Genomic DNA, 25,562 nt, shown 5'->3' on the forward strand with positions numbered 1-25,562 from the left:
CTGGGAAAACCCATCATTCTACTATAGACCCTGTGAATGATTTTAAATAAAAGTCCCCCCCCCTTTTTTTTCCAGTTTCACTTCTGAAGGATAATGGGAACAATATCAGCTTCTAATTGTTCCACAGGAATTGTAAGAAAATTCAATAAAGTGGCATGGAAATAAATTTTAAAATGCATATTGAAGCAATCTGAAATATGCCATAGAAAAGTAAACTAAGAACTAAAATTGTATTTCTCTGTATAAAATTTTTAAAAATTCTCATTATTTTTCCCCAACATTATGGAAAAAATATTTGGATAAAAAATAAATAAAAATCCAAGCTCTGCCCTTCCAGCTGTATGATCTTTGATATGATAATCTATTTAAATTCTCTGAGCCTCATTTCCTACATCTGTAATAAAAGCTAATAAAAATGTACTCAATACTTGGGTGGGCATAAAATTTAAGTGTATAAAGCTCCTTGTACTTAGTAAATAGCTAGTAAAATTTCCATCCTCTTTTCCCTTGACAAAATTATATGAAAGTGGTGAAGGATTCTTTAATCTGTCTCAATTTCAAAGCAGTATAGTGTAGGTTATTCCATACCCATTATAGTTTTAGAGATTCCCAGGGGATGTTTACACTCATTCTTAGTCACTTGTTTCAGTTTACTAAACCACATAAGTAAGCAGTTCTTTCTTCTGCCTAGTATATAGTGAACATGCAATAAGGAGAACATATTTTCCTGCATTGCCCTCAGGTTGTCAGATTCCACTTTATAATGCCTAGTGTTTATTCACCTAGGGATACATTCATATACAATGTTTTTAGTATATAGTAAGTTCTTGAGGTGAAAAAAAGAAGCAGTAATGAGATAATCCAAACAACATCTATATTTGATTTTGGATTCCATTAGTTTTTGCTTTTCTTCAGATTTACATTCTTAATTATGTTTTGCTCAGGCTAATATTCAAATTAGGTTGATTCCCTGAGCATAATTATCAACGGTAGGGGAAGACAGCTTAGAAGAGTGGAGGGTGATTGAAAAATATCTGTATTTTTCACTAATAATGCAAACATGAAAGAAATGTAATTACAGGTAATTCAAACATTAGATAGCCCACGTGTTGAAAAAAGATGAATAAATCATCTATCAAAATGCAAATAAAATACACATTTCTGCACTTAATTACTACTTAGAACTCAGAATTCATTTCATGTGATGCTGTGATTATTCCATTATAATAAAAATCCCAAACCCTGGAGAGAAATTATTTATTTGTGCCAATGGAAAGCAGTATTAGCACAGACATATGAGTTTTTCTTAATTCTGTGGTTTTTTCATACTGAACAATCATATCATAGTTGGAACATCAGAATTAAGCTTTCAACTCACAAGTTGTTGGGCTGCTTCAGAAGAAGTATTTTGGTAGGAGATGAGAAAAGAACTTAAGTTCTGAGATGGGACAGAAGAATATTCAGAAAAGAATGAATGGTTTAAATATTTAAATAATTTTCTGCATGGCAAATTTTGGTTTGAAAAATTGGCAACGTGCTAAGTAGGCAGTAACTAAGGTTCACATTGCTGCCCACTAGCATTTAATTCTAATGAACGTATGATCTGTCCAATAGGAGCAATATGATATGGCAAAACAGGATCCTGAAAGTCATTTCACACTTGGCTGCCATTCCTCTTCCTAGAGTACAAAACGATTGTACAGGTCCCCTGTCAGTTTTCATTGTTGCTCACTGAATTACTCTGACTTTTCTTCTACGTCCTTGAATGCTTATTCTTTGGACTCTTGCTCTTATCTAAATTGTTCTCAAACGCAGTGCAATAAATAATTACATACAGATAGAAGTAGAAAACTAAGAAGTAATCTCACAGTGAAAAGTTGAAGTTGACAGCACAGACATGAAGGTATTTTGGTCTTTGGAAAGGGACGTTTTAGTTTTTGTGCTAAGAGTAGTGTTGGAGTTTTGTCCATATATTGGCCAGTTGCAGTGATTGCACCACTAAAGGTAGGCAAGGGCTGAGTTGGGATTTTACAAACAGTGAAGTTCAAAAAATTCAAGAGAGCAAAAGTATAATTTTATTTTTCCATAAAGTACACTTAATAAAGCTCTCAACATTCTGCCTAATAGCACTTGGTCTACTCACAAGTAAATTCAGTCCAAAGAGGTAGAACTCACTAAATTTTGTCCCAGGTTATAGGTGTACCAAGATATTGATTCCTTCAGACACTAAAGCCTTTGGAGGAGGTCTGAGGTAACAGAACTCTGGAGTTGCTTGTTTCACCTATGTGCAGTCTTCTCCATTTACGTTGGTAAACTGTACAAGTATTATCACTTTCTACCTGTGATTGATATAGTAATAATATTTTAGAAAGCTCAGGAGTAAGGTTTTTTGTTGCTATTGCTCTAGCAAGATATCATGTCAAGGTTCACTCACCAAAAAGTCAGGATAAGGTTTGTGTAAGCTTTTGAACTTCTTAGAAACTCACATGCTCAGGTGAGTTAAATTTGTGTTTCATCATCCCTCGGTAGTCAGTTTAAAGAACAAAATTGATCCAAACCTCACAATTTCAAGTTGCTGCGGCCAGCTTTATGAATATTGAACAAAGTAAATCTATTTTAGCACTTATTTTTCCTCATAGTTCTGGAGGCTAGAAGGCCAAGATCATGGTGCCAGGAGGGTTGGTTTCTGGTCAAGCCTCTCTCCTTGGCTTGCAGATGGTGCCTTCACACTGTGCCCTCACACTACCTTTTCTCTAGAGAAAATCAAATGACTACTTATATGTGAGTCTATTTCTAGACTCTCTATTTTGCTTCACTCATTTATGTCTCTACCTTACACCAGTATCACACTATGTTGATTATTGTAGCTTTAAGATATGTCTTGAAATCAGGTAATGCCAATGTGCAAACTTTGTTCCCGTTTTGACTATTCCAATTCATTTGCCTCATCAAATAAATTTTAGAGTTAGCAGATCAATTTCTTCAAAAAGCCTATTAAGATTTTGATAAGCATTACATTAAATTTATGGATGAATTTGAGGAGTACTGACATTTAATAACGTTGCATTTTTAAAAGCATGAACATGGTGTATCTCTTGAATTATTTAGTTTTCTTTAATTTTCCTCAACAATGCTTTGATATTTTAAATGTATGTGTCTTCAAATTTTTTCATAAATTCATCCCTAGTTTTTTTATGCTGATAATATAAATGAAATTTATATTATCAATTTTTTGTATCAATACTTGTTAATATTATAGAGAAATATAATAGAACTTTGGATATTGACCATGTATCCTGATATCTTACTAATTTCACTTTTAAGATTTATCAGTGATTTTATAGTTTTCTACATATACAATCATATCATTTACAAATACAGGATTTAAAAGTTTACTATTTTCTTCCTAAAGTGTATAAATTTTACTTAATTTTCTTGCATTGTTCACTGAAAAGACCTCCAGTATAATGTTGCATAAAATGATGAGATTACTCAACCTTGCTTTGATCCTCATCTTAGAAAGCAGTCTTTTTCCATTGATTATAATGATGGCTGTAATTTTTCATAGTAGCTCTTTATTAAGCAGCAAAAATTTCATTTATTTCTAGTTTGCTGAGACTTTTTATCATTAATGGGTCCTGCTTTTTATCAAAAGTCATATTTTTTGCATAAAATATTATATAGTTTTTGATCTTTGAATCAATTAATATGGCAAATTCCAATGATTGATAATATGGATATAAAACCAATATTTCTTTCTAAAATAAACTTTACTTGCTCATTATGTATTATCATTTTTATGCAGTGTTCAGTTTGATTTCATAATGTACTTTAAGGATTATTGCATTTTTGTGTAGGGATATTAGTTTGTAGTTTTCTCCTTAAGATTAGTGTATAAATTTGGGGGACTGGAGTAACATAAAAATGTTGATAATGTTACCTTAATATGCTTTTAAGGTCTGTAGGATTTGCAGTGATATTTTAGGCATATGTACATCTATTATTGCTGTGTCTCCCTGCTGAATTAACCCTTATAACATTATGATATTTTCCTATTTTCCTTTGATAATACTTTTTTTCCTATGCTTTTTCAAATTATTTTCCCATTTACATTATTACAGAATATTGAGCAGAGTTCCCTGTGCTATACAGTAGGTCCTTGTTGGTTATCTATTTTAAATATAGCAGTGTATACATGTCAATCCCGAACTCCCAGTCTATCCCCACCCCCCCATCTTTCCCCCTGGTAACCATAAGTTCATTCTCTAAGTCTGTGAGTCTGTTTCTGTTTTGTAGATAAGTTCATTTGTATCATTGTTTTTAAGATTCTGCATATGAGATATCATGTGATATTTGTCTTTCTCTGTCTGACTTACTTCACTTAGTATGGTCATCTCCACATATTGAGAAATCATCCACACACAAATATGGTATCAAAACCAGCAATTGTGAGAGGGGGAGAACACAAATGCAGGATATTGGAAATGCATTTGAAATTTAAAGCCCAGCAACTTAAAACAATCTTGTTTATATATAGACTGCTATATAGAAACCTCATGGTAATCGCAAACCAAAAATCTACAATAGATACACAAGCAAAAGAGAAAAAGGAATTGAAACACAACACTAAAGTTAGTCATCAAATCACAAGAGAACAAAAGAGGAAGGGAAGAAAAAAGACCTACCAAAACAAATCCAAAACAATTAACAAAATGGTAATAAGAACATACATATCAAAAATTCCCTTAAACGTAAACAGATTAAATGCTCCAACCAAAAGACACAGACTGGCTGAATGGATACAAAAACAAGACCCATATATATGCTGTCTACAAGAGTCCCACTTCAGAGCTAGGGATACATACAGACTTTGATAATACTTTTTAACTTGAAATTTTTTTTTCTAAAATTAACATACCACTCAAGCTTTCTTACACTTATTGTTTACATGGTGTACCATTTTGCAACTTCTACTTTAATTTTTTGTCAACAAAATATTAAAATATTAAAATATTATTTGATTTATTGAGAATTATTTTACAGACAAGTGTATGGACTATCTTATTAAATATCCAGGCGTGCTTGAAAATAGTCTGCAATTCTCAGGTTTTGCATGTAATATTTTACAAAATTCACTAGTTCATTGACATTGTTCAAATATTCTATATACATATTGATTTTTTATTTGTTTTATCCATATATATAAACTAAGAGGATTATATGATAAAACACTAGTAGATTTTGACTCTACTCTTTCAAAAGGATCTAAACAAGACTGAGAAGAGGGGAGCAAAGATGGGGGAATTCTTTTTTGCATGACATTGGAAAGGATCTAGATGTGAAAACACCTCTGCAGGTGGAGAGTAGAGACATTTCCTGAAGGAAGAACTGGGTGGGGTCCAAGACTGAGGAATTATTTTTTTCTTAGACTTTACTTATTTTGTCAGATTTACTTAATCTATAATTTAAAAATAGTGTGAACTCCAAAGCAGGCTGGTGTTGGGGATCTGGAGATTGACTAGTTGGGGAGAGACAGCAAAGGGACATTATTCATCACCGTTATCTTAGGGAGGAATTGGTAATGATGAAGGTGGGTAAGGATAAGGACCAAAGTGGATTCCTGTTAGAGAGACGATCACTACCTGCTCCACAAATAGGTACCACCTGGTATCAGAACAAACTAAAGGCAAGAAAGACAATGATACAGAATTTCTTATATGGTAGCAAAAAACATACTTTCAAAATGAATGAGATCCTTCCATCTCTGAAAATAAACAAATGGGACCTAATTAAACTTAAAAGCTTTTGCTCAGCAAGGGAAGCCAATGACAAAATGAAAAGACAACCTACTGAATGGGAGAAAATACTTGCAAATGATACGACCAATAAAGAGTTAATATCCAAAATATATAAAGAGCTCATACAACTCGATATCAAAAAAACAAACAAATTAATTAAAAAACGGGCAGAAGATCTGAATAGACATTTTTCCAAAGAAGATATACAGAAGGCTAACAGGCACATGATAAGATGTTCAACATCATTAATCATCAGAGAAATACAAATAAAAACCTCACACCTGTCAGAATGGCTATCAACAAAAAGACCACAAATAACAAATATTGACAAGGACGTGGAGAAAAAGGAACGCTCATACACTGTTGGTGGGATTGTAAATTGGTGCAGCCACTGTGGAAAACAATATGAAAGTTCTTCAACAGACTAAAAATAGAACTACCATATGATCTAGCAATTGCACTCCTGGATATATATAAGAAGAAAATGAAAACACTAATTTGAAAAGATATATGCACCCAAATGTTCATAGCAGCATTATTTATAATACTCAAGATATGAAAGCAACCTAAACTCCCATCAACAGATGAATTGGTAAAGAAGATGTGAAATATACACACACACACACACACACACACACAATGGAATACTACTCAGCCATAAAAATAATGAAATTTTCCATTTACAACAACATGGATGGACTTGGAGGGTATTATGCTTAGTGAAATAAGTCAGACAGAGAAAGACAAATACTGTATGATATCAATCATATGTGGAATCTAAAAAATAAAAGAAACTTGTGAATATAACAAAAAAGAAACAGACTCATAGGTATAGAGAGCAAACTAGTGGTTACCAGTGGGGAGTGGGAAATGGGGAAGGGCAACATAGGGGTAGGGTATTAAGAGGTACAAACTACTATGTATAAAATATATAAGCTACAAGGATATATCGTACAGCACAGAAAATATAGCCAATACTTTATAACTATAAATGAAGTATAACCTTTAAAAAGTGTATGTTGTACACCTGAAACATACAGTATTGTAAATCAACTATACCTCAAAAATGTTTACAGTATTGAAAAAGACGAATAAGAGATCCTTCCATATTCAAGTTGTTCCTATTATCTCCTTTAATTCTTAGAATAAATATATTAACTGTGAATTATCAATAATTTATAGAAAAGGAATCTGAAATTCAAGGTTAAGTACGTTAATGTCTATAGCTATAAAATAGCAGCACTGAATTTTTGATTTAAATAAGGTCAGACTCCACATTTCATTTTTCTTGTACAATACTGCAGTATATGCAAAAGAATAGTCTTGTAGGCAAAGATCCAAAATGCATTCTACTTTCCAATAATGTTTAACTGTACAACTAGATCATATTTTGTATCTGTTAAATATTGGAATCATTTCGTTAATTATACTTAAGAAATTAATGACAAGATAAAGACAGATTCTTAGTAAGTGACCAATTCTGCCTCCAAGCAAATAGCAGCACTGTCTCTTTGTTTTCTTTTTGGAGGGAACATGTAAACAACTGTATATATAAAGTAGCATAGAATTCATTCAGAATAATTCAGAATAATTCAGCAAGCAGTATTTGAAGTCTTGGTTTCTTTTCCAAATCAGTGAGCTGTTGAAATGTCTCTTTAAAAAAAAAAATTAATGATGAATGATTGATATGTAAAAATATTTCATGTATACTACATGATGAATTTGAGGATAAGTATACATCCATGAAGTCATCACTATCATCAAGGCCATAAACATATCCAGCACCTCACAAAGTTTCCCACCACCCATTTTCTTCTCCATCTCCTTCCCCTTCCCCCTCTTCCTCTTCTTCTTATTCTTATTTTGTGGTAAGAATATGTAACATAAGATTATGTTTTCTTAGCAGATTTTATGTGTACATCACAGTATTTTTAGCTATAGGCATTATTTTGTATAGTAGATCTCCAGAACTTTTCTATGTTGCACAGTTGAAACTTTGTACTTTTAGACCATTTACCTCCCCATTTCTTCCTCCCACGCCAGCCCCTGGCAAACCACTATTCTACTCTCCATTTCTATGACTTCAACTACTTTAGATTCCACATATAAGTGATATCATGCAGTATTTGTCTTTTCTGTGTTTGAAATTTAAAAAAAAATAATTTAGGAAGTTGAAGGATTCCAGGATCAAATTAAAAATGTAACTAAAATATTCTAACTGTATTACAAATGTGTGAAATAACTTCACTATAGATGGTGTTGGTGGGAAAAGTGCTGAACTAAGTATGTTTGGAAATTAAGTTTAAATGCCAAAGAATGTACACAGACAGTGTATTTTAGTTGACAAATTGTTTTTCATAAGGATATACGTTAATTCTGATACTACTCTACATGTATACTGGAATTGAATAATTAAGTAAATGGTAAATGACAGGAACCAGGTTTCTTACTCTTGGAGAGGGGAGTGTACAGATAAACAAGGGGAGAAAACAAGAACGGTCCATGTAATAATGGATTAGAGTTAGAGACATCAGTGTGAACTCTTGTTTAAGTTAATATGGATGCAGTAGGTTATATATAAAAAATACTTGTGTGTGTGTGTGTGTGTGTGTGTGTGTGTGTATATATATTTACTATATATATTCATCTGTTAGCTGAGGGGATCCAGAAGCAGCAATACATCATTAGCAATGAATATCCTTAGTAACCATATTTTGGTTTTTAATACTATTCAATAAGAGAAACCAGGGCTCTTTGGAAATGTGGCTGATTCTAAAAATGGGGTAAGAAATACACAATTTGAGGCCAGAGTATCTTTCAGCAGCAGGAAGTAAGAAAGTGCTCAAAAAAACCCTCAATGAACAGAGTGTATCAAAGGGTCCCAGGATCCAAATGAAAGAGTTCCCAATGGCCAAGTCTGAAATAATTTAAGCAACAAAATAAAGTTGTACTGGATTATAAAACAAAATATAAAATAAATATCCCTGAGTCCATAATTATATAAATAAATGATTGAATAAATAAACAAATGGAGGAGAAGAGACAAAAATCTTGTGGAAAATCATCCCCCCAAAAAATATTTAAAAGCTTCACTCTCAAGGAGATAGAACATACTCATGATTCCTTACGTATGGCTGCACATAGTGAATTCCTTCCAAAGAGTACAGATATAAAGGGGGTAAAAAGTAAAACTTTAGACTAGAGAAACCTGACAATTACCACCTCCCCCAGGAGTTCAAGTTTAACTTCCACAGTGATGTCACGTTGACAGTATGTACACTTGCTGTGATGTGTTGGGAATGGCACTTTACCTCTCTGGGCCTCCTCCCAAAAACATGTACCCCCGCCAAGTCTGGTCATGAGAAAAACAACAAACAAATCCCAGCTGAAGGAAAGTATACAATATACCTGACCAATATTCCAAAACTGTCAAGGCCATCAAAAACAAGGAAAGACTGAGAAATAGCACAGCCAAGAGAAGCATGCCCCCTGCACACACCACCTAAGGAGTGGGCAAACCCCCTGAGCCACCCCTCCAGCCTGACCCCTGGACACACCCCTACCCTTACACCATATAAGGAACAAGCTCGGCCCCCCTTCCCCCCGCCAGGGAGTGAGCAGCAAGGGAACATGTTGCTTGTTCTCACTCCCCTCTGCTGCAGCAAGGGTCCCAATAAAGCCCTGCCTGAATTTCTTGTCTGGCCGCTAGTCAATTTCTATTGATTGGGGAAAGCCAAGAACCCTGGTCACTATCACTAACATGATTAGTAACATGAAAAACTGTATCGGGTATATAAAGTTTTTCTCTTTCTACTATTTTATCAATTTTTCTGTAAATCTAAACCTAAAAAAAAAAAACCTGAAAATAAAATTTATTTAAAAGGAAGGAAGAAATGAAGGAAAGAGGAAGGAAGGGAAGGAGGGAGGGAGGGATGGAAGAAGCCAGGAAGGAAGAAAAGCAAGAGAGGGAGAGAGGGAAAAGATTCAGGGAGGCAAAGTATCCCTTTTTTATACCAAGCCTCTTCCTGTGTTCCTTTATGGCACAATTTCTAGAAGAGTTGCCTATAAATCACTAATGCCTTCATCTCCCATTTGTTTTTTAACTTACTCCAGTAGAGTTCCTTCTCATCACTACAATAAATTTGATCTATGGCACGAGTAACTTGCATCTGTCCAAATCTAAAGGTATGGTTTCTGTCCTTGCTGCATTCCTTTGCTGAGTAGCATTTTGCACAGCTGACTTCTCCCTCCTTCTGGAAGTAGGTTGTTTTGGTTTCCTTGTCCTCATACTCTTTAGTTACTGCTGTTGCTGTTTTTTCCCCTTTTCAGTGGCCACTCCTTTTCTGCCTTTTTGCAAAATGTGGGGTTTTTTTTCCTGCTGGACTAGTAATTGGAATCTTCCAAGCCTTATCCCTAACTCTTTTATTCTTATTCCACATTTTCTTTAGATGGGTATTTCCAAATGGCATTTATCTCCAGCCCAGATCTCTCTCTTGTGCTCCATAGTCTTATATAAATGTCACCTCTTCAGAAAGATTTTCCCTGACCACCCAATCTGAATGTTTTCCTCAGTATTTCTACTCTATCATTCTATTTTTCATTTTACTGTTTTCAGTAGCATTTAACACTATCTAAAGATGCCTTGTTCCTATGCTTCTTGTAATGTCTGTCTCCCTCCTTTCTGACACTCCTGCTATCAGTTCCCCACTAACCATAAACTTCAGAATTGCTACAACTTTGGCCATTTCCGTCACAATTTAATTCCTAGGGGTAGTGCAATACAAAGAAGATAATGGATAATTAATAAACTAAATATACAGGTCTGGTATTATTAACATAAACACTTATTTGTTAGATAAATAAACATTTAATATCTGTGGAGACAAGAAATCACAGAAATTGAGACTGAGACATATTTATCTATCATATTCTAATTTTTCAGAATTGACTTTTCCAATTAATACAGTAGTATATTTATTACATTATAGCTCTTGGTATGTTTTCTGGTATCTGAACTATATCTCGCAGACTGTGAATTTTGTTGATTATTCTTAGTAGGAATGGAGAAGTGTTTGCTGTAATGAATGAAAAAGGAATTTAGCTTTGGAGTCAGATACCTCTAGGTTTTTTTTCTGTTTAATAAGTAGATTTAGTGATCTTTGACTTTATAAGGTTAACCTAAACTCTGATCACTGATTCTTTTCATTTTTGAAGCACATGCACATATAATTATTAATTAAAATATGCACATGATGCTATAGGAACCCAGTAGTGAGTGAACCACCCAGGCCCGATGGAATAAGGAGGCTTCTTAGAGTAGGTTATTTTTTAGAAGGGTCTTAAAATTTTAAGTAGAAATTTAGGAGAGCTTTGAAAGAATTGACAATGCAGAAAAAATAACATAAAATACCAGAACATATAGTGGCCCCTCAAAAACAAAATCTTGTTCCAGGGACACAGGATTGTCCCCTGTAGCTAGAACACAGGTTTTACACAGAGACTGAAGTAACATAACTCGTCATTCCAAGATTTTGGATTTATTAGTATAAAAAATAAAGGATAGCACTTAACATTAAACAACTGTGCTCATCTCTCAATCACCATAATTTGCTCTGCATCGGTTGCATGCTGGACCACTTATTTGACTGTTTTCAGCCAATGGAAGGAGTGATAGACTACTGTGTGTCCCACAGAATCCATTATCTCATTACTTCTTTACCGTTACAGTGCATTCATTTCAGCTGAGGATATCATTAGCCAGCTAAAATACTACACTGCCCCTCAGATTCTTGAGACTAGATGCAATCATGTGGCTAAGTGTTGGCCAATAAAATATTGCCAGGTTTAAAAAAAAAAGCCTCACTTCTGGACATGCTCTTAAAAGGAATGGGCACGTCATCCATTTGCCCATTTTCTCCTTATGCTGGACTAGAGTGTGGACTTGAGAGTGGGTAGTGATGCAAGCATCTTAGCATTCAAAATGGAAGCCACATGTTTCAAGCTAATATTGAAAGCTCACTTCAGGCTCCATTTATCATCCTGGTTTGCTACAATTTACTTAGATTTTAGTGTGAGTACTACTCAATTTTAATTTTAATATTTATTTTTCTTTAAAATACGATATCCCAGATTTCAATTTTTTTTCAATGGGAAAGCTGATCTAAGTAACAAGTCAACTACAGGCATACCTCAGAGATGTTGTAGGTTTGGTTCCAGACCACTGAAATAAGTGAATATCGCAATAAAGTGAGTCACGCTTATTTTTTGGTTTCCCAGGGAATATGAAAGTTATGTTCATACTATACTGTAGTCTATTAAGTGTACTATAGCATTATATCTAAAATAACGATGTACATACCTTAATTTAAAAATATATTATTGCTAAAAAATGCAAACCACCATCTGAACCTTCAGTGAATTATAATCTTTTTGCAGCAGTAACATTAAAAAATCACCACATATCACCATAACAAATATAAGGAAAAAAGTTTGAAATATTCTAAGAATTACCAAAATGTGACACAGAGACATGAAGTGAGCAAATACTGTTAGAAAAAATAAGGATGATAGACTTCCTTGATGCAGGGTTGCCACAAACTTTCAATTTGTAAAAAAAAAAGTAATATCTGCAAAGTGCAATAGAGCAGAGCACAATAAAATGAGGTATGCCTGTATACTGTTGGTAATGGAGTGCCTAAACTACTGTATAATAAATATGTATATGATATGCTTTTAAGTTTGCACAATTGTTTTCTTTGTTTTGTGCAAACAATATTGGTTTAATATGGCCCATTCTTCCCATTACTTATATTGTGATGTAGACTTCCTGAGTTGAAAGTGGCTCTGCCATTAGCTGTGTCACTTAAGTAATTTATTTAATCTTTATCCCGTCAATTTCTTCACCTATAAGGTAAAGATGACAGTAATACCTGCCTTGTAGGGTTTGTATGGGAATATAATGCATTAATGTATTACATAAAGGATGTAGCTCCTATCACATAGAAAGCCATATTTACTTGTTAATTATTATTATTTCTTTAATTGCATCCTAAGCTTAGAAAGTTCTTTCTCTGCCAGAAGGCTAATAAATACGCTATTATGTCATGCTGTCTGTTCAGGACTTTATTCTTGATGTAGAAATGTTTAATTAGTTCATGCTTCTATACATTTTAATGTATAGAATGATGTCTGAGTTTCAATTCGTTGTTTCTCTAAATAGCCAATCAGTTTTTTACATGATTTTAGAAAATATTTTTCCATTCTATAAGTTTCTTTTGTGCTTGATTTTTTTAAAGGTCTTTCTGGGGGTTCAACATCTGTCTAGGTTGTGATAGTTACAAAGTGTGATATAGGATTCCACCCATTTTCTGACATGGAATTAAAGAGGGACTTTAAACACAACTAACAGAATAGACTCTAAGACATGATTAGAATCTTAATGACAAGAGGAAAGCTAGCCTCAGGTCTGTTGACCTATGAACTGAGCATTAGGTAGAGTGGAAATGAGAGGTCTTCAATTCCTAATTTTATTCTACCTTACTCTACCTTATTTTCTGAAATTTCTAATATACTAAATAAACATAATTATTTGAAAAGCTGTAATATAAAATGTAATGTCCCAGGTCTGTGCAGTGCTCAATTTGAGATATAATGAGTTTATTCTTATCTTGTGTACATTTTTTAGCTCTGAAAGAAGTCTCTGCCTAGCTCATGGTGGATACACTAGATTTATAGCAGTTATTCACTCCAGATCTGAATTATACTTCTTTTCCCAGTTTTGATTTTTCTGTTAACCTCTGAAAAGCATGCCAAGAAGTTATATGCATATAACTAAGCATAACTGTATAGCTTAGTTATGAAGGCATTCCTCTATCCTTAAAAGAGAAGTTGAGGACATATTTGACTTGCAAAGTTCACTCACAGGATTCTTTGTCATGCCATATTTGAAAGGATTGTAAAGATACACTCAATTTCTATGTTTTGAGCATACTTTTCCATTTAATCTGTCCTTAAATAAATAATATTTATTCCTTATGTAACTTCCTCCTCGGATTACGGAATCAGGCAGAATATTTCCCAAGAAAAATATTCATAGTTTGAGGGATAAACACTAGATTTTAGATATGGCAATTGTCAAAAAACTAATACCATACAATTACTGCAATAACCACATATAGGGATGAAAGATGAAGTTACAGCAACCTATCACATTATGTCCTAGGTGTTTGCTGAGCCCTTTTAACAATGTAAAACATATAAAATAAACATGATTCACAAAAATATACAAACTGTAGGCTCTTTATTTTACGTTCATAATTTTTAGAGTACTTAATTAGCCTTAGAGCAATTCAATAGGCAATTAGGAGTTTGAACCCTTTCATATTTCTTTAGAATAAATGCTAAAGAGAGAATTTGGCATATAAAGTGGGAATACAGAAAGAAGAAAATATCCTTAAAATAATAAAAAAGCATACATGTAAATATTTATAAAAATTGTTCATAAATATATTTAGAAGGGTTCATAATTCCTCTGTGATTAAAATTTATCTACAATCACAAAACTGTTTAGAAATGCCTAGATGTTTCAGGTGTAATGAGTACATGCTCATTATTCTTGAAAAAATATCTTCATGTGCATATTATTGCACTTACACATTAGAATTTGACTATGCATTTAAGTTCCCAAATGATACATTTTCTTTTCACAAAGTCATTTTCCTGGATGAAAATCTCAGCGCTATCGTAGAATACAAAAGACCATTAATTTAAAAATAAAGATGAATGACTTTTGTTTAAAAATCAATTTGAATGTTCTGAGGGAAACTGTATCATTGCTGCAATTCACACCTGTCAAAAATCACTTGTTTCTCTGAAAGGAAAAACAAAGCTGACAGATTTAACGACAATTTCTGTATTTGAATATTCAACTGCATTTTTCCTCTCACAGTGATTAATCATATCATAATTTGTCATTTAAAATATTTTAATATATCAGCTTGTGCTCCTTAGGCACAAATATGTTAAATATAAATATACAAGAAACATTATATCCTTCACGATTCTTAGAAAGTACACATTTTACTCTTGAAAATAATCTGAGAGTTGAGTCAATTTATGTTATACACTCCATTTTTGTATTAGTAAATACACTAGTGTCTGTGAAATTTTTTTTTTCAATACAATGAAAAGTCTGAATTTTCAAAGATCTATATGCTAGATATAGCAAGGTAGAATATTAAGAGCTTCACTTCAAAAGTGAATTTGGAATTTTCCAATAAACAAAACTCACAAAATATTCCAGCTTTGGTCAAAGCACATTGTAAATCTGTGACCACTTTTAAATGCAAAAGATACTGAAAACCCCAAAGCAAAGGAAAACAAATAATTTTTAGAAAATGGATGTGTTCTTAAAGAGTTACTGAGAGTACACATCCTTGATCTAGATTTGCCATTAAAAATCATGGAAATTCCATGAGGGCTGTGTAAACCAACAGCATTTCATGGAAATGCATTTATTTCCATCATTATCTCTTGTTGAAATTGAAACTTTTATTCTAAGACCCAATCTCAGAATGCTTGGAAAACAAAAGGAGTTTATCACCACACAATTGATAGAGGCTAGGTGTTACATTCGTAGTGAGAGACAGAGTGGGGAATGATCTGTGTCCATACCTAAGGGGCTCTTAGATTTCAAATTAGGCATTGTTTACAGTCAAAGACTTTAAGAATGGGTAACTAAGTTTTCATAGCTAACACTCAGCAGTCTCACAGTCTGAGATGACTTCTCTTACACAAAAGAAATGAAAGATTTCTTCCTGACACTGGGAAGAGTACAGAGATCACACAACATACAGAAGGATAACACTGAGGTTTAAGTTTCTTATTATGATACTGATTCATAGCTGATGGAAGAATCTTTTTGAAGAGCTGGGTAGCAGAGTATGGCTCGTGTGGTTTCAAATGATCCTTGTGGGATTCATCCCTGTCAAGATGCAGGGCTCAGGAAACCAAGCCAATTACTTTCTTGGAGCTCAATATAGTGAGCTCTCTAATGCTGTTAGGGAGAAAAAATACTTGCAGTTTTCTGGGTTTTGTGATGGAGAAAACAACAGCAAAAGTAAGAAGAGGTAAGCCACAGTGGCTGCAGCCATATTTCTAAATACAGCCCCATCAAGTGCACAGTAGCAAGCCAGGCCAACTCCTGACAGATCTCCTGACATACAGATTTAGCCAGTAAAATACAGCAAACCATTTTTAGATTCAGACACTTTATTATTTACACAGCCAACAAAAGAAAGAGTAGCAAAAGGAGACAACTCACCAAGTTCTTTGTCCCAGACACCAAAAAGGATAAAACTGAAATAAAAGGGGCTAGACGACAATGCAATGCAAGCTTTGAACACCCTGTTTCTGAGAAGCCAATTCTTGAAGGCATTTATAGACTGCAATTATAACCCAAGGGGCACAGGGCAGAAGAAAGCCTCATACCTCATTAGAGATAAGAAATTGAGGGATTACAGCCTCCTATGGAATATAAGGAGGTGAGTAGAAATTGGCCTCAAAGCAGCTTTTCATAAGCTTTCCATCCTCTTGTTTTCCAGGAGGATGACAAGGTGTTGTTCTGCAAGGGCTCAGAAAAGCTGGGGTTCAAACCACACTGTCTGCATGACCTATATGAACACAGGCAAGGCTACTAGGCTGCCACAGTGCAAATCTTCCCCTACAATGCCTATGAAATACTGAATAATTCTACTTACATGAGATATCTAAAATAGTCAAACTTACAGAAGCAGAAAACAGAATGGTGGTTGCCAGGGGATGGGGAGGGGGGAAGTGGGGAGTTACTGTTCAATGGGTATAAAGTTAGTTATACGAGATGAGTGAATTCTAGATATCTGCTCTACAATGTACATATGCTACATGCCTATGGTTAATAATATGTCTATGGTTGTACACTAAAAATATGTTAAATTTAGATCTCATGTTGTGTTCCTACAACAACAATAAGAGAAAAGCAAAGGGCACAAAGAAGCTTTTGGAGGTGATGGCTATGTTTACAGTTTTGACTATGGTGATGGTATAATCAATGTATGTATATGTCCAAATTCATCAAATCATATATATTCAATATGTGAAGTTTTTTTAAATATCATTTATACATCAATAAGGCTACAAAAAAGGGGGGAGGGGACTTTTCACCGCCTTCCTTAAAGAGGTAAAGTCTACTTCTTCAACATTTTAAAAAGGGTTAGTGTTTTGACTTGCTTTTGCTAATAGAAAAGACCAGAAGAGACAGGTGCCAGTTCTGAGGTCAAGAGTCCTTGGATACTTTTCTCTCTCTTCTTTGGAATCCTATTTAATACCATCATGTGTGGTCAGATAACATTGTCACCAAAGACATCCATATGACATCACCCAACAAACAACCAACCTACATACAGCTGCATGAGTGAAGATGCTGAGATCATAACTGCCCAGCTGAGTCCAGCCCCAAATAATGAGCTAGGTGCATTAATTGTTTTAAGCCAATAAGTTTTGGTCTGGTTTGTTTGTGGCAAAAAGTAACTGACGCAATCTTGTATTCACCACAGTAGTAGAAAGGGTATTCTACCAAGATACCTTTGGGGGACTACCCTGGTGGCACAGTGGTTAAGAATCTGCCTGCTAATGCAGGGGGCATGGGGTCGAGCCCTGGTCCGGAAAGATCCCACATGCCATGGAGCAACTAAGCCCGTGTACCACAACTACTGAGTCTGTGCTCTAGAGCCTGAGAGCCACAAATACTGAGCCCACGCCCCGCAACTACTGAAGCCTGCGTGCCCAGAGCCCACGCTCCACAATGAGAAGCCACTGCAGTGAGAAGCCTGCTCACCGCAACACAGATTAGCCCCCACTCACTATAACTAGAGAAAACCTGCCCACAGCAATGAAGACCCAACGCAGCCAAAAATAAATAAATTAATTAATTAATTAATTAAAAGAAAAAAAAGATAACTTTGGGGCATAGAAAGTGTTACTGAATTATTTGAGATTTTCTCAGTTAAAGACAATTTTGTAATTTCCAAAATTAGTCACTTCAAATTAAAAAAAAAAGTTTAACAACTTTCTTCTTTTGAATGTAAATGTTTAGTGACTTCATTTCATTCTTTTATTTGCATGAACAATACTCCAGTACTGCAGCAATGATCAAAAGAAGTGCATGAGATATAATGGTGATTTTATTAAGACTCATACAATGTACTTGACTATTCATAATGACTTCAAGCATCTCAAGCTGTGACTTAAATAACAAATAATTTTTAAAAACTCTATTCATTACTTTTTTATTGTATAATGAAAGTCAGTGACCTGCAGAAAGTAATTTAATGAATTGAGACACGAATTTATAGGTGATAGTATAATCACTTTTAAGTTTACCCCCTCATTTTAATAATAGGATTACACTGGGTATTGAATAACGGTGCTTTTAATTTTATTACTTAAGAGTTACAGATAAAATGTTAAGCTAAACATATAGTATATACCTTTTCAGGGATTTAATAAAAAAACTTTTTCTTGACATTTGATTACTTAGAAACTTATTCATTATAGATAATTAAAAATAGGATTAGAATCCTTGGGTAAAGAACACTTTTGCTTTCAATATATGTAACTCATGTAACACTGACAAAAGATACACATTTAAATACTGAAAACATAGAATATCTTTTGCATGATACCTGATCTATCTATATATATATAATATGAAGATAAAATGGAAAGTGACTAAATGGTCTAGTATTTTCAATTTAATATGTAGTTAATTGTGTAAAACTGGAAAACTTTTCAGATCTGTTTAAAAATATTTAAGTGAATATTTTTCAAACCAAATCTTGCTTTAGGCAATATTAAGCATTACAACAATAAAATGTACCTAAAATCAAGCACAGTAAATTATTTTCTTTTAAAATACTATATTTTTGTGAAAGCATTTCATACTCAATATAAGGAACTGAAGTAATATAGACACATGCAAATAAAAAGTGAAAACAAATAAAATTCCACCACTGAGAAATATAAAGTGAATACCATCCCAGATATACCTCTATACACACACACACACACACACACACACAGTTTATCATTTATCTATCCATCTATTTGTATCTATCATACCATCCCAGATATACCTACACACACACACACACACACACACACAGTTTATCATTTATCTATCCATCTATATGTATCTATCATACCATCCCAGATATACCTACACACACACACACACACACACACACACACACAGAGATTTATCATTTATCTATCCATCTAACTGTATCATCTATCTCTATCACCTCTTACCTCTCTCTCTTTCTAAATATACGTGTGTGTGTGTGTTCGAGGGCATAGAGGAAATACTGTATATGTACTGAGAGAGTCAATTCCTTCCCTCTTTTCACCTATTTCCAGAACTGTTTCCCCTATCCTCTAGTTCCTTCTTACTTCAGATCACAAGGAAAACATACCTGCTCAGTTTGTTTCCCTCCACACTGTGGTAAAAGATTACAGTGAGAATTTTCAGAATTTTTAGTTTTTAATTTTTTTTTTTGCAACTCATCTGTGTGGTTCATAGGGAGTTATGTCAGAAACCTTGGCACATTTTTCCAAAATTCTCTGGTTCTTTCACTGGCAACAATTTTCAACATATATGGCATTAGGTCAAGCTCTTTCTATTACTTGACCGTTTACTGCTTTTTCTCTTTTGGGGTATGGGGATCATTTAATTAAGGAACATTTTTAATAGAATTTCAAAACAGTTTAAATGACAGGTAATTGGATAAGATGCAGTCAGTATTTATTGAACGTATACTATTTACTAGGCACAATGGAGATAAATTTGAAGATTGGGATTGATATATACACACTACTATATATAAACTAGACAACTAATAAGGACTTACTGTATAGCACAGGGAACTCTACTCAATAATCTGTAATGACCTATATGGGAAAAGAATCTAAAAAAGAGTGGATATACGTGTATGTATAACTGATTCACTTTGCTGTACAGCATAAACACAACATTGTAAAGCAATTATACTCCAATAAAGATGTTCAAAAGAAAAAATACTGGTACTCTGTTTACTGCTATTGCTGTCAGTGAATACATAATGCTATACGTATACATATATCCCCATATCCCCTCCCTCTTGCATCTCCCCCCCACCCTCCCTATCCCACCCCTCTAGGTCGTCAGAAAGCACGGAGCTGATCTTCCTGTGCTATGCAGCTGCTTTCCATTAGCTGTCTGTTTTACATTTGGTAGTGTATATATGTCAGTGCCACTCTCTCACTTCATCCAGCTTACCCTCAAGCTCTAATGTCTACAAGGTGATGTAAAAAGACCAAATGACACCTGCATACACAGTAACATTATAAGAGAGGAACTCTGAGCTTAGGGGAATCAGGGATTTTATAATGGGCTCTAAGTATGCCCATCTTTTGCCTCAGAAGGAGATATTATCTCTGTCTTCAAAGGCTGTCCAATAGATAAACATCCTTGAAAAGCATCCAGAACAAAGGGCAGTTAATTCGTCACTTGAAAGACATGCAGAAAAGTGAAAGGCCCATGAAAAATTGTCTCCCAATAATGAGTTGCTATGAATCATGAAAAAGAGGAGGAAGCTAAACATTAAAGATTCTTGGCATAATTGGGAAAAGATTCCCAGAGCAGAAGTTGTATTTCCACAGAAATACATATAGGCAGTCACTTGGAAAACTGTGTAAGTTTTTATCACTTTATCAGATGGCAGAAAATGGTACATGTATTGAAAAGCATTGTTTGGGTTTCTTTAAGACAGGCTGCTGTAGTTCACATAAAGTTCAGGCCAAATCATGTAAACCAGAATGGCTTCCCTACATCCCAGTATTAGAAAATTTCTTCCATCATAGTCTGGGTTAGTTTTTTCTGTCATACAATATTCTCCCCCTCTCGTTTTCTTCATCTTATCACTTAATACAATGAAAATTAATTATTTGACTAATTATTTGTTTAACACTATTGAAGTATATGGGATAAGTAATTTTTTGTATGTTTTCTACTTCGTTCATACCACTTATAGCACAAGCAGGCAATCGAGAAAAATAATTCTGAATGGATAAATGAATCTCTGATACTCTACCTAAAATCCTCCATTTGTTAGACTGCCCTTCAAAGATTCACTTTGGGACTCCATGGATAGCACTGTATCCTTTACTAGCCCAGAAGACAAACTTCTCAAGATCTTTTAAGGCTGCTTCCCTCTGCCACTTTCTTACGTTCTCTCTTTTCTTCCCTTAGGCCTAAAGCAGAGCTGGTCACCTTTATCTGCCTCCAGGGTTTTCTGGTCCAAAGGGGTGACATACACAGGCTAGAATCAACCCTAAGCCAATATCAATATATTAGCTACATGGAAGTAAGCTATTCAAATTCAAGACCTTCCAAAGTGGTGATTATAAATGTAACATGCTACATGATTGCAAGAGTACTCATCCTTCTTCTTTATTATGCTTAAAACTCTTGACCAATGCTTTGAAGTAAAATTAAAAAACAAAAAAAGAAACACTAATGCCATGAAGGTCTTCTTAAGAGAGTAACATTTGAGATCTGAAGGATGACTAGGAATTAACCATGACAGACGATAAAAGGACACCAGGCAGAGGTAACAGATGTCTAAACAGTTAGTGGTGAAGAAGATTAGAGGCTGAATAAACAGAGATAAATCCAATATGAATGGAGCAGAATGGGCAAGAAGGAGAGTGGAAGGAAACGAGGATGAAAAGGGATAAATACAAATTTAAGTTCAATTTCCTTGTACTATTTTTTTTGTAATTAATTACTTCCTTTCTATTTTCTTGGTAATCTTTTTTTTTCTAGTCCTCTTGGAATAATATATGACATCATCTCAATTGATTCTATGTATTGTTTCTTTCTTTGTTGATTGCTTTGTTTGACTGTATATATATATATATATGTTTCTATGTATATTAGAAACTAAAGCTGGGGAAAATAAGATATCGTGTGTGGGGTTCACAATTCTGTCAAGTTCTCATAGAGGGCTTAGCATACCCAGAAATACTTTCTTCCACCCCCTAGCATGTGTTCATTTTCAAAGTAAAATTTTAATGAAATATGATGTATATAAGATATACTTAGAGAAATGTACACACATTATTTTAAAAATCATACATTTGGAACAACTTTATAAGTGTGAATGCACTTGTGTAACCAACATCCTGATCAAAAAATAGAATCAAGAAATTAGCTTCATATGGATCAGAGATTTGCTTGTTAAAAATTAAATCATTAATGAACTAAAAGACAATAAAGAAATCCTTTATAATTGGGGAAGAAGAAGGGCTTTCCAACTGTGTATCAAAATCCAGAAGCCATCACAAATTTGACAAATTTTACTACACAGAATATTAAACATAAATATCCATGATAAAATATGACAAAGTCAAAAGGAAAAATGGGAAAATATATTTGTAGCCAATATCATATATTAAAAACTAATATCCTAAAGTATAAAGAGCTCCATAAATAAATATATAAAATATCAATAAGTCTGTAGAAAAATTGGCAAATGACAAGAGACAATCCAGAGGAAAAATACAAATGACTCTTGAACATACGAAAATATACTCAATCTATCCAATTATAAGATAAATTAGTATTAAGAATCCTAGAATCTGTCATACAGACTGAAGTAAGTCAGAAAGAGAAAAACAAATACTGTATGCTAACACATATATATGGAATCTAAAAAAAAAAATGGTTCTGAAGAACGTAGGGTAAAGATGCAGATGTAGAGAATGGACTTGAGGACACGGGGAGGGGGAAGGGTAAGCTGGGACGAAGTGAGAGAGTGGCATGGACATATATACACTACCAAATGTAAAAGCGATAGCTAGTGGGAAGCAGCCGCATTATCAGCTTGGTGCTTTGTGTCCACCTAGAGGGGTGGGATAGGGAGGGTGGGAGGGAGACGCAAGAGGGAGGAGATATGGGGATATACGTATATGTATAGCTCATTCACTTTGTTATAAAGCAGAAACTAACACACCATTGTAAAGCAATTATACTCCAATAAAGATGTTAAGTTAATTAATTTTTAAAAAAGACTACGTTGAGCAACAATTCTCATCTATAATGTGATGAAAATAAAAAATTAAGTGGCATTTTCATGCATATTTGTGGAAGTATCCATTGTTAATCCCCAGTGAATATAGTATAATTATACATACTTGCTTTTACCAAGAAATGCTACAATTCTACTTCTAGGAATTATCCTATAGATGTACTGTACACATGTAAAATGACATATAGGGTTACCTATTGAAAAAAATAACTAAAGATAGGAAACAAACTATTAAAAAAGTATCTGGAAAGACATAAAAGAGACTATTTGGTTAGTGGGACATTATTCAGGGGTTGGTGGGAGAGTAAGTGTGGAGGAAAAGGAACTGCACAATAACTTTTATCTTTTTAGTGTGAAATGGACATGATATTCATGCCAAAAAATAACATAGAATAAACTTTATGATTTTTTTCAAAAATTAACACACCAACCTATCAACATGGAGATAAACACACATAAACTTACACTGACTCTGAAATGCTCCTGTCTTCCTTGTAGTCAGAAGCCCCACCCAAAGTTCTACTATCAATTTGATTTCTGACAATATATTTCAGTTTTCCCATTTTTAAAAATTTATAAATTATAATCTTACAGTATGCAATCTTTGTATTTGGTTCCTTTGACCCAATGTTATGTTTGTGAGAATCTTCTACAAACATTGCTGGGTTTCATTGTAGTTGATCATCCCTTGGCATATATTTATAATTATCTTGAGTGAATATACTCTAATGTATTTATCTGTTACTAACTTGATAAACATCTGGATAAGTTTGATGGAATTATCTTGATAGTTTCCAGTTTGGGGCTACTGAAAATAAATACCACTGCTAAAAAAGACATAATGCTGTTATGACCATTCTAGTAAATGTCTTTTTGTGAAAATATGTATGCATATCTGCTGCATATACACCTATGAATAGAATTTCTGGATCTCTACATATACATACATCTGAGCCAAAAGAATGTATTATTCTCTCAAAAATTAAAATTCAAAGCAAACAAATGGAACTAAATAATATCACAGAAAATTAAGAATGAGACCATATCAGTTCATGATTTCTAAGAGCTCTACTTTCTCAGGACTTCAGTTTTCAGAAGTTACTGGAAACTTGCTTACTGTTGGGAAAAATATCTCTACAGTTTTTCTTCTTGAAGTGCATCATAACTTTCCTAGTGGTTCAACATGTTGATTTGCTTTGTACAGATCACTGGAGAAACAGACTCGTGTTATTCAAATCCCCACCTAATATTTTGTCTGGTATATGATGACATAATAAATACAAATTATATTGATAGGTGAACAAAATAACTTGAGATCTTTAGTGCTGAACTCATTATTTTACTTCAGGATTTCCTCTATGTGTTTATTTATTTATATGTTTTACAAGGTCATGAGACTTCTTTTTCTTTGTTCTTTAGTTTATTATCTTCTAAGTGCTGTGAGAATCATTTCTTGGGAAACATATATATGATGGATTATTCAGGCAGAAGCAACTGTCTTATAAAGTACGATGAATATACAGTTTTAGCAAGGGTCATCTTTATTGCTTTCCTAAGCCAGATGATAGCTTCCAAATCATCCAAAACTTTTCTCTTAAACCTGTCCCTAGAACATGGACTTCTCAGATTCAATTGCTGGGAAATATATGGTAATTTGTCTATCTCTTAGTTTCACATTAACTTTCAAGTTGTTTGTTATAGAAAGTTCTTAATATTATAAAAAAAAGCACGTCTAATTGTTGAAATAACATGGACTTGAAAGATGTAAAGGTGTCGTATGATTACTCTACATATACATTTGAATCCATCCATATTAGCTGAAAGTTCTTAATAAGAAATTAACCCCAACTCTATAAAAAAATTTAGGAATATACTGTGGCTTTATTGATTGTTTTTATTGAAGCACTGAATGAAATGTAAACCTTTAACTTACATTCATCCAGTTATCCCCTTGCATTTGCAAGAGCCCCATGGTAAGAAAAAATGAAAAGATATACAATTACTAAGTTCCCCCCAACTAGTGCTTCAGAATGTTTCTACTCTATATAAAAACAAGCAACTGTAGAACTGTTTAAAATATATGTACTACATTTTAATGTAACCATTCTATCAACTTTTGTTACTGTTTGATCAGGCTAGTATTAGATCTGCCTCTCTCTTCTCCTTAATGACATCTAGACACACCACATCAAAGCAAATGACCACGAGTAATTCAAAGGTGTATTACTCACTCAGGCATAAGCAAGGCAAGGGAGATCCTGGGCAAGGGGTCCCACCAGGTCACATAGAATCCTGGACTCTCTGATGTCCTGGAGGAGGGAAGAATGGGAGAAGGAGGGGTAATGGAAGGAAGAGGTATTGGGAGAAAGGGGGGAGAATGGGGAGAGAGAAAGAAAAGAGACATTCAAAGGGGTGTTTGTATTTATACATATGACAGGAGATAGTAGGCAGGATTTTTGAACACTGCTAAACTGATTAATTTTAAGTAGCCAGTCCAATTGTGGGGAAAACAGGAGGATGAAGAACAGAGGCAGTGCTGGATACCTTACATATAACTTGCCCCTTGTTCAGCATAGCAGAAATTGAATAGGGCTGGGGAGTC

At 34.0% G+C, this 25,562-nt stretch overlaps 1 long non-coding RNA gene across 1 annotated transcript in view; it reads right to left on the reverse strand.

The window, feature by feature from the left end:
- LOC141276862 (uncharacterized) overlaps nucleotides 1-25,562 on the reverse strand; it is a 126,393-nt gene that overhangs the window by 94,660 nt on the left and 6,171 nt on the right. The window contains exon 2 of the long non-coding RNA XR_012327111.1: nucleotides 25,192-25,269. This is a non-coding gene — a long non-coding RNA (uncharacterized lncRNA). The remainder of the gene's footprint in view (nucleotides 1-25,191; nucleotides 25,270-25,562) is intronic.

Source organism: Tursiops truncatus, chromosome 17 (assembly GCF_011762595.2).
Source record: "Tursiops truncatus isolate mTurTru1 chromosome 17, mTurTru1.mat.Y, whole genome shotgun sequence".
Classification (NCBI taxonomy): domain Eukaryota; kingdom Metazoa; phylum Chordata; class Mammalia; order Artiodactyla; family Delphinidae; genus Tursiops; species Tursiops truncatus.